This window comes from Atractosteus spatula, chromosome 12 (assembly GCF_055471065.1).
Source record: "Atractosteus spatula isolate fAtrSpa1 chromosome 12, fAtrSpa1.hap1, whole genome shotgun sequence".
NCBI lineage: Eukaryota > Metazoa > Chordata > Actinopteri > Semionotiformes > Lepisosteidae > Atractosteus > Atractosteus spatula.
In genome coordinates, this window is record NC_142717.1 from 933,693 (window position 1) to 944,506 (window position 10,814).

Below are 10,814 nucleotides of genomic sequence, written 5' to 3' on the forward strand. Positions count from 1 at the left end.
CATAAAAAAACCTCATTTGCACACTTTTATGCTTTTATGCCATTTATGCTAAAATAATGTATGATGAATATGTTAGCTGGGAAATTAGAGCCAAAGTCATTGTTCAATAGAGCCAGAATACATTGGCAGCCAAACTGGGAAGAGTGCAAAATGTGAGGTTATTTCTGGAAGTCTTTTGAAATGGTTTACGAAGAAATGTTGAGCAATCTAGCGCTGGAGCACAAGGAGTAATTTTTCTACTCAACTGGAGCAAAGTTGAAATGTTGGCCAATCTTCATTCAAGTCTTCTGAAGGTAACGGCTTACAGGCAAACTGAATTTGCCTTTTGCCATCCTTGACTGGTAGTACAAAAGGTCCAAAATTTGTCATTGTTTGTGTTTATTTTCCATTGTTACTGCAGTAAAACTGACAGATGTCCTGTTTGGCTGGTTTCACTGGTACATAATGTTGTTCACTTTCCTCTCGTTCATCTACAGTCTGGTGGGAAAGAGATGGAGTCTGTGGAGGAAGAGAACAAACTCCTCAGTTTTAACATGTCCGTCCTTTATTTTAACACCTGGCTTGGAAGGGCTGTAGTGGTCGACGAATGCCTCTGAAGTGGGTTTGTGCAAATATTTTCCCCGAGCACGTGTTCTCAGAATGCAGTCTGTCCGTGGTGTTGAAGATCAAGAAGTGATTAGTGAATTATGTCAGCCATGGCTGAGAAGAGACAGAGCTCTTCTGTTCCGTCACGCACTGTAACTGCGTATACAGTCCTCACAACTGCACTGACTTCAGGATTTAATGTGTTGTATCCTTAATTATTCACTAGAGGGCACACAAATGCACCGAATAAATCTTGCTCTCCTATTGCAAGAGTCTGCAGTTAAAATTTTCTACATGCCAGGTCAGAACATTATTGAACACCACAGCTGAATTGAAAAGAACGCGTGTGTGAGATTTTTATTAGACATCAATTCTGACAGCGGTGGTACTATCTCGTGGGCTGATCCTGTCTGCTCGCACAGGCTAAGCAAGTCTGGGCCAGAGATGAACTGGACCAAAGGAGTCACTGTTCCCTCTGGACCAGGTTTTCCAAATCGAAGCCCAAGTGCCGTGGTCAGGGACACTGTGCTGTAGAAGGGGCCATCTGATGAGATGTTAAAGTGGGGTCCGGACAGTCAAGCGCTTACGCTGTGCCAGAGAAAAGGCCTCTTCGGTGAAAGCTGAGCCCTGCCAGCCTGTGGCAGGAGGTTCCGCTGGATCTGTCCCTTCCCGAGAAGTCAGATTTATCCTGGTTTGTCGATCCTCTACTATGACCACGGCTCGTGTTAAAGCATGCGTCACTCTAACAAAAACCCTTGTTTTGCTGCGTCAGTATACATCGGTAGTCTCTGCAACTTCGGTTTGAAACACAATCTGAGGAAAAGGTCAAACATCCGTTGTATAAAGCGGCTGCTGTCAGTTTTGATACCCTTCTGTCTCACTTTTGTATCCGAGTAGCAAAACACAAATTGAGCTTGCGTGCCATCTTCATGTCAGTCTGTGCAATCATGCAACATATACTGCACTTACATTCCACATTACAGCAATTTAAAAAAATCTTACTGGATCTGCTCTGATGCCATTTCGTGAGGACACATGAGTGCTGCAGTAAACCTGTAAAGATATGAAATGCTGATCTTGCTGCGCGCACCGTGTTCGGAGATGTGGCCAGGTGCTCGGACCGGGAGAGTGTCAGGATGTTCTCGGTTAAGGAGAAGGTCTCCGCTCGTTGTCCGGGCCTGGAGAAGGCCTGTGATGTGGCCTACCCATCCCCCCTGGGCAGGCAGAGTTCTGTGGGGTTGCTAGGAGACCAGCCTGGGTCTTAGGTTGGTTCTAATGTATAAAATACAGTCTTTCCCCTGGCAAAGCTCAGCCAGCACATGTCTGCTAGATGGCAGCACAGTCACACATGGAAATGCCTTTGTTGCTGTTAGTTTTTTTTGTGTGAACAAAGTGAATTCAATCTCTTGACCAGGCCGTCATCAGCACTTTACAGTATGTGTTTTGAAAGCAGTTCAATTGTAAAATGAATGTGATAACATTACAAAAATACAAATTCTAATTTGGTTTGTAATTGTTTCCTGTAGAACGTCGCACTGCTGCAACTTGATCACCTTCTAGCCTTGCAGCTCACTGAAATAGGCCGTGTTCCCTTAAGTGCTGAATGGCTGATCATACATAAAGATGATTAACTTCAAGTGAGATGTTTGATACATAAAGTCTACAGTTATACAGTCCACAATAAATGTCCGTGTATCTTTTTCCACACAACATTCCTTATTTTTTTAATGATTAAATATGTCTGTGGTTTTAATTATGTGTATCAAAGAAGCACAAGTACACATGAATTTAAGTTTTATAGAGTTCTCAATTATGTAATATATTTTTCTGGTATCGCCCCTGCTGTTTATGACTCAATCAGCCAATATCTTTTACTACACCACAGACTAAAAGAAATTTGGCAAATTAAGGGATGCCGGAAATAGACTATATACTGTATATATCATTTTCAAAATATATTAATTTGATGTTAAAGAGGAGCATTAGCCCTTCTAGAAATACCCCCACATATCATTTATGTTCATCTAAACAGCTGAGGGAATTATAGTAATTGCTTACACTTACTGTATATAGTGCTTTTCTAGACACTCCACTCAAAACGCTTTATTTAATGGGGATCCCCTCCACCACCACCAGTGTGCAGCCCCACCTGGATGATGCGATGGCAGCCGTAGTGCACCAGAACGCTCCCCACACACCAGCTCTCAGTGGGGAGGAGAGCAGAGTGATGAAGCCAGTTCAGAGATGGGGATTATTAGGAGGCCATGATTAGTAAAGTAAATAATTCCAGTTTTTCCCAGGAGGTCTCCCTTCCAGGTACTGGCCAGGCTCACACCTGCTTAGCTTCAGTGAGTTGCAGGGTGATATGGCCGCTGCCTACAGCTGAAATAAATACTTCTCAGAATTCATACAATCACATTCAAGCCAGCCTTTAATATTTGCTCAGCATATAGCTCAGCAATTAACAATATTGCAGAGACCTATACAGAGACTTACTGTGGGAGGTTAAACAGTTAGGCCTTATAAGCGAGGCTTCATTTTATTAAGGAAAAATATCACAATAGAGACTGGACAGCTGCCTATATACAATAATTAACGAGTCTTACTACCAGAAATGTCACACTGGATGATGTGCTCATTGAGTGTGTAAGGACAGCCTGGTGTGTCATGCAGCATTATTATTATTAGATGACATTGTGTCATCTGGTCTAACAAAAACATGACTTTCCATTTCTGGGAAGTACGGTATTTTAATTGTAGTCTTAATATACACGTAACTTTGCAAAGCTACAGCACAAAAGGATTATTCTGACAGAATTTGCCAACTTTAGTAAGATGATACAATTTAATAAGGCCTGTGTAACTAAACCTTTACTGTTATAAACGGAAGAAAGTAGTGATGCTCACATCAATGGCATGAAACATTTGGGATACTTCAAATGCAAAATTTAATTCTGAATTATTCTAGTGCAGGAAATGGTTTCTAAATTCCATGTATTATTTTTCAACTTCTGACTTCTAATTTCACTAACAGTATGGGAAATACTCCAGCTCTATATAAGGTAAACTGGGGGAAGATGTCATGATTAATTATCAGGTTTGGTGGTTTTCAAAGCTGTTCAGCAGCAATTAGTAAATTAACATACTGTGTGTAATCCGTGAGTTTTCAGAACTAGAGATCTGGGCTTCTCACTTTCAGTGACTTGGTGTCACTGTGAGTACAGGCAGAAGGTGTCATCACACCACATCAGCACAGTCTGTGTTTACAGAGAAATTTTAAAAAATACATCACATCCCTTGACTATGTCACACTGTTTGAAGTTTGTCACCAAAAGATGCTGTCTCTTTTTTTATAAAAGTAAAAAAAAAGTTTTATCTCAGCTTTCAGGTTGTAACTTTTAACGCAGAATTCCTGATTGGTCAAATCAAAAACAATCCGCTTTCCTTAAAACTGAGCTGCACCTGTAACGTAATTCACAGTCTTGAAACCCCAGGGGGCGTAGTCCCAGTCAAGGGTTGCAGACTTCTTATTAAGTTTTATTTCGACACCTTCACCGTGACTATTCTTGGAGAGTCCCAGAAAATTGGCCTCCACTAATTTAGTGTATCATTTTGGCTCATGTAGCACAGTTCATTCAAGCAAGGATGCGTTTATTTACATCATTGTGCAGAATAACATGGATGTTGTCAGATGTTTTATTAGTTCTTATTGTCGTAGCAATTAATGTGAATTTGGAGTTATGGAGTGGCACAGTTGTTTGGATTTCCAGTCCTGGATGGGGTGTTGCTTTAGCACACCTGACGTACTTCTCTCAGATGGCTCTAATGAAATGTCCTGCTGCATAAATATGTAAAAATGTAAATTGATTTTGATGAAAACACCAGCCAAATAAATTAATAATTGAACACAGGTAACATTCCCGTCAGTTTGCAACCTTTCTGCTGCTGTAACGTGTGTATTCTTATGTCAACTAATGTCATTCTTTGACTACTCTATCAGTGAAATGAGCAAGAATGGTGAATGCATTTCTTTTTTGGACTGAAATTTATGGTAGAGATGAAATGGAGAGATGCTGTTTTGAATCAAAGACTGTCCCTCTCCACAGCTTTTTCTTTTAAAAAGAAAACTTCACTTCCCACTTGTTCTGCACACTTGTCGGCAGAAAAAGTGTCTGCCTTGATTTTCAATTACTGCACTTGTATCTGTGATCGGTATCTTTTGAGACTTTGTGTTGACTGAATTCAATTAGCGGACAGGCAATTTTACTGCTTGTCTTAAAGTTTTTTTTAAATTTATTACCTGCTTACATAAATTAGCTGTTATCTTTATGGTTCTGGCACATGTGAGTTTAGTGCAGAATCACAATCATTAATCTTATATTGTATATGCCACCAATATATACTAATCAAAAGAAACATATTGCTCTATTTATCCATGTGTGTTTTGGATGTTGATTAAATATTTTTTACATGATCTTTCAAAATGGACTGTGATACACTTGAGTGTCTTGAACAGTTGCTCATTAGTGAGAGGGCTGATTGGGCACATGTGAAAGGGAATCAATCTGCCCCAGTAATCAAGCCAACAACACCTGTGTGCCACCCGTACATTGAAGACCGGACTAAGTCACCAGATGTGGAGGATGTTAGTCCTCTTTCATGGTGAATCAAAGTTTGGTGTAGCCCGTCCTGAAGGATATCAACAGCTGAAGAATATGCTAATGCCTGTGTACAACAGACCAATAAATAGGGAGGCCTAAAGTCTAGATAGGAGTGTCCAGTGACCAGAGTGACAGTGATTGATGGCAAGATGATTAGGCAGCGATGGATCGGTCTAGTCCTGGGATCTCATTTACTAGCTCACTCTGACTCAAGTCCATACAGTCCCATCAGGCCACCACACATCCTCACACAGCGCCTGTGGCATCAGTGCTCTCGCAAACTCCAAATGTGCAGGCTGCGCTGTGGATGCTGAATTCACCAGATCTGAGCCCCATTGAACGTCTGCGGGCTCGGCGGGGATGCTGTGGCATCTGGGGCGTGGAGACCAGTGAGCAGGCACCTGCCTAGCCAGGCTGCACCAGAGGAGAGGCACAGAATCCCACAGCACAGCCTCTGCAAGCCGATACAGCACCTGCTCGGACCTCTTCCGGCAGTGTGTGGGCCCCTCTCTCCCAGCCAGCCTGTGATCAACCTGTTAATCAGCGGAATGAATTTCCCTCTCTCATGTCTGTTCAAAAGACGTCAGCACACTTGCTGCAAAAAAGTTTAATTTGCTCATAATAACTTTGTGGATTTGTTGCAGTTAGGAGTAACAAGTTACTTTTGATGCTCAGTGTAGTTAAAGTTATTCCCACATAGAACATTTGTTCAAAGTTTGGAACAGATGTTATTGACAACAAGGGGTGTGGTTTGTCATTAAATGTTTATGCATGTTCGCTTAAGTGGCACCCAGTAACCTTTCCACTATTAAAAGATTAACTTTCATTAAAAATGCAAAGCAGGACACATACCTATAATTATGAAATGAAGTCAATTTTGAACTTTAAAGTATACTGCATCTCCTTTCAATAGACCACAAATGTTTTAGCTCTAGAATGCAAGTGAAATTAATGGTGCCTTAGTAGTTTTAGGATCTCATTGAGCTGAGAAGTAGTTTTTCTTTAAAGGTGACTGTCACCGGCCAAGTGACCAGGCTTGGCTCAAAAGAAAAGAAACTCCCACAAAGCAGTCTTCAAATACAAACAAAACTAGATTTATTGCCCCAAAAAATAGGGATAACAAAAAAAACCCTCACAGGAGTACTCTCCACACCTTTCCTCCAAGGAACCCTCCTCCATACTGAGCTCTCCCAGTCCCTTTTATAGCCCCTCCTCTCCCAGGGCCCTTCTCTCTTAAAGGGATTTGCTCATATCTGGTGGACAATTTTTAAACAAATAAAGTACTTAATACAAATCCAGAGTAACCTGTAAAGTTGAACAAAGTCATGCAACAGCTTTTATACCTTTAAACCAAACAAATAATCATACTTTAGTTATTTATAGATGGCTTACTAGAAACCTTTCCTTTTAAGATCAGCTGTGTTTTTAGTACTGCTGATGTGGCAGTGTGGGGAACTACAAACTACAAACAGAAGGTGACTGGTGGCCATGTTGTCCAACACAACACAATACTCCAACAGGGAACACTGCAGTGATTTTAGGGGAACAACAAAAAGGGTAAGTATCATTCACACTTCATTCGTATCACATATACACTCTCAAACATACCAGAAGGGTAGAGGGAAATATTGGAGTATTTCACATTGTAAAAGAAAGAAAAATATCAAGCACTCTGTCACAGTGACACAATAGGCTGTGTGGTCAGTTCAAAGCAGCTTGGACAGGGGTGTGTCTGTGCAGTCTGTGTGTTTCTGTAGGTTTTCTCCATGTTTCCGATAAAAAGTCCAAAGCCAGGCCTTAATGACCCCCCAAGTGAGTGTGCCCTTCAATTGAGGCCACTACAGGCTCATCTGTGGGCCCATCCTTGCGCCCTGTGCTTGTCAGGTTATGCTCTGTCTTCCTACAGCCCTCTAAGGGTAAAGCAGTGACTGAAAAATGGATGGACTTACTGAATGAAAGCCTGTGTGAATTTTTTACCTTGCATTATTGCAAGCCTGGTATCTCTGTGTCCATCTGTCATCCGTCCAGGCTGAATGATTCCATCAGGGTGCGTATCACAAAAAAAAGGTGGTACCACCAGGCGAAAATATAATAGGTGAATCTTTTCTCTCTCTCCTTTTGGGGAATCTTTGTGATTTTAAAGTCAACAATTTTTTTGTATAATTTACTAAAATAAGAAAAAAAACGTTTGTTGATAGTAAATCCTGAAAGGATTCAACAGAACCAGCAATTATATGTCTCCAGTATTTCTGAGGTAAATGAAATTCTCTCTCAAACGTGGATTTCCACCTCACCAGTGCATACAGCTAGTGTACATATCTCGCTTCCTGTAAGTCTATTTTGTCTGCCATGTTCCTGATATGGTGCTTGTTGTACAGCAAACAATTTAAAAAATGAAAGTGAAAAACAATCAAGAAGTTCGATGATGTAGCATCACAGTCCAGTAATTAAGACACAAATGCAGTTTAATAAATTCTGAGTCGGCACTAAAAGATACAGAAATTCTGAACGTCCGTGGAAAAATACCAAAGGCCACGCTGCATTAATTCACCTCCATCTCTGCCAACACTAACAATACCAGACACAACCTAGCGTCAAACGGCATTTCTTTTCCGCCAGAAAGTACTTGCAGAAAAGCAAACAATCAATCTGCTGCATCCCTCACATTCTGGCAAGGAAGATGAGCAGTACTGGAATCCAGAAAACTGTACAGTAAATGAAGATTAGAAATGAAGATACAGTATTGCTGCATATATTCACATGCTTTGAAGGATGTGAGTGGTCAGCCACATCCTTAGCAGACGCAGAATTGGTGAGAATACTGCCTGCACACCTTGCAGACACCTGAGTACTGCACGTCATTGTAATTTAAAAAAATACGCTAGGTTAAGGGACAGGAAAACATTAACGAGCGTCTGTAATGGTCACAATAAAATGTGCCTGTCAAGGCTGATCCAAGGTGTTCAGTCATAGTGAGTCACCAACTGGTGAGGCAAGCCTGACTATGATCATTTGCTCCGATATCAGACATGTTCAGTGCCAGAGAGACAGCAATCATCTTTAAACATATTAGTACAAAGAAATGGTAACCAGGCAATAGTAACAGAGCCTAAGAGACTCGCCACTCTTATAAAAATATTGAACAAAACATCCGTTTAGTTATCTTCAGAGGTTATTGCTAAATTTTTTCATTGTTATATGAAAGGAAATGTGGTTGAAATGTAGTTTATTAATCTAAATTAACTAATGGCTCCGCAAAGACCAAGTTCAGGTCAGAACCAGGAACGTACATTATCTGAGCCTGTCCATTTAAGACTTAATAGTAATATTTTATCTTTGTTGACTGTCTGTGTTTAAAAACCACTACACACATTTGCTGTTAATTTTTTTGTAGATAAATAAAGACTAAATTATTTGATGTCCTGACTGCTCATTCTGTATACTCTGCCCTGTCAATAGTATCACACAATTCATAAGGTGATTCCCCCAAAAATTCTCAAGATAATGATGATGACACCAGTTAAATTCTTAGCATTACTGTTCATTAACTCATTAAATTAGCTAGAATGAAACTGGAAACACTGAGTCTTGCCTGTTCTTACAGTCTTTTGCTTTTTAGAAACACAGCTAATATAGTCATGGAGCAGTTATGACTCCAGGTGTCTGGCCAGGGAGCACGGTGATGATATCGAACTCTACAGCACTGCAGCTCTCATTAAGGCCCCTCTCCATGCCCATAAACAAAGCGCAGAATCCTCTGGCTTAGTGATGTAGCTGTCGAGCACGAAAGGACAAGGAGCAGAGAGCCCGTGTCTTCTGGTAAAAGGAAGTTAGTTTCCGAGCGATAACAATTGGGAGATCGTGGGAGACATCGGACGATCCCTCATTTTGGCCGCAACTGCTGACCCCACTGGAACTTCAGTTCTGCTGACCAGGCCTGTTCTTGCTGCTATCCGGCAGAAAGGCACGTGCATGACGCCCATAAATATATTATTTTGTGTTCCTGCCAGCCCCAGACTAATAGGGCTAATGCTTCCTGAGGAGCAGCCCAGAGCTGCATTAGCAGAGGATGGCTGATTGATTTAAAACAAAGAGCCTGACCGCCAAGCAGCTCTATATGGGTTTGCTTCCTGTCACTAGCCCACAGGGTTATCTCTGAAATGCAATTAAGGTGCTTAAAAGTACATTTTCAGGAAGATGTAGGATTGATGAGGGAGATGCTCTGCCGATGGGCGTTCTCCGGCAGTCAGGGCCCACGCTGGATCAAGGAGACGTCGGAAATGGGTGCAGCAACACGGCGAAAAAAAAAATTCAAAGTGCTGTCAAGGGAAAGAGTAATTCGTATTGAATTTAGCTGAGAAACTGAAAGCTGCACGTGCAGACTAATCTAACAACACTTCTCTCTCTTCACTATCCTCTACCATTAAAAGGAGAAGTAATGATTAAATATGATCTTATTCTTCATTTTTGGATTAAGAAAAGACATCCCACATCATCCAGATACTAAAAAAAACATAATTGAATATAGCACAGCTAAACCATAGTTTAAATCTCGGGCAATTTCATGCATAGATTTGATTGTTTTAGTGACAATAAGTAGTGGAACACATTCACCTCAAGTCAATATTTGGTTGCATATACCTGTGAGGCTATAACTGTGCGATATCTGTCAACATCGTGCTCACCAAACTGTTTATATAATCGTTTGAGATGCTTTGTCAAGCCTGTGCTGCAGCCACTTCGAGTTCTTGCCTGTTCTTGGGGGATTCGGACTTCAGTTTGTTTTTTCTGCATGTAAAATTCATGTTCAATTGGATTTAAATGTGAAGATTGACTTGGCCAGTCTGAAATTTTCCTCTTTATTCACCTGCTGGACTCCTTGGTTGTGTTTGCCATATGCTTTAGGTCATTGTCATGCTGCATGGTGGAGCACTGCCCAAAAAGTCTGGAAGCATTTTCGTGTACATAGCCTGACAAAATACCTCTGTAAACTGCAGAATTACTTACATAATCAATACAGACAAGTGAGTCTGTTCCAGTGGTATCTTTGACAGACCAGACAATGACATTGTCTCCACCAAACTTCACATGACGAAGATCTAGTGCTCTTTGCAGAATCTCCAGTTCCTCTCTTTTTTCAAACTTTAACTTGTCCTTGACTTTGGTAAAGTCTCTTCAGCCCATAAAACCTCGATTCAAAATTCTCCTGGCTCATCTTTATAATTCAGAGCAAATTATATACAGGCATTTATGTTCTAGGTTTTGACAAGAGGTTTGCATCTTGCAGTGTAGCCAGCTTCACAGCTCTGTTAATCTTTTCTTTCTTGTTTGACTGGTTGTTATAGCTGTAGCTGTTGATTTTGGGTTGCCCAATTTCTGTTATGGTTCAGATTAAGATTTTGATTATCTTTCAGATTCACAATTGTCCACTTTTCAAGTTCATAGGTGAAATCCTAATTTAGATGTCACTGTTTAGAGCTTTTGTACAATAAATTACAAGGCTTGTAAGCTTGGCCCCACTATGTCCCCAGGGAGTTGCTTTTAGGACTACATAGCAAGCCTGAGAGA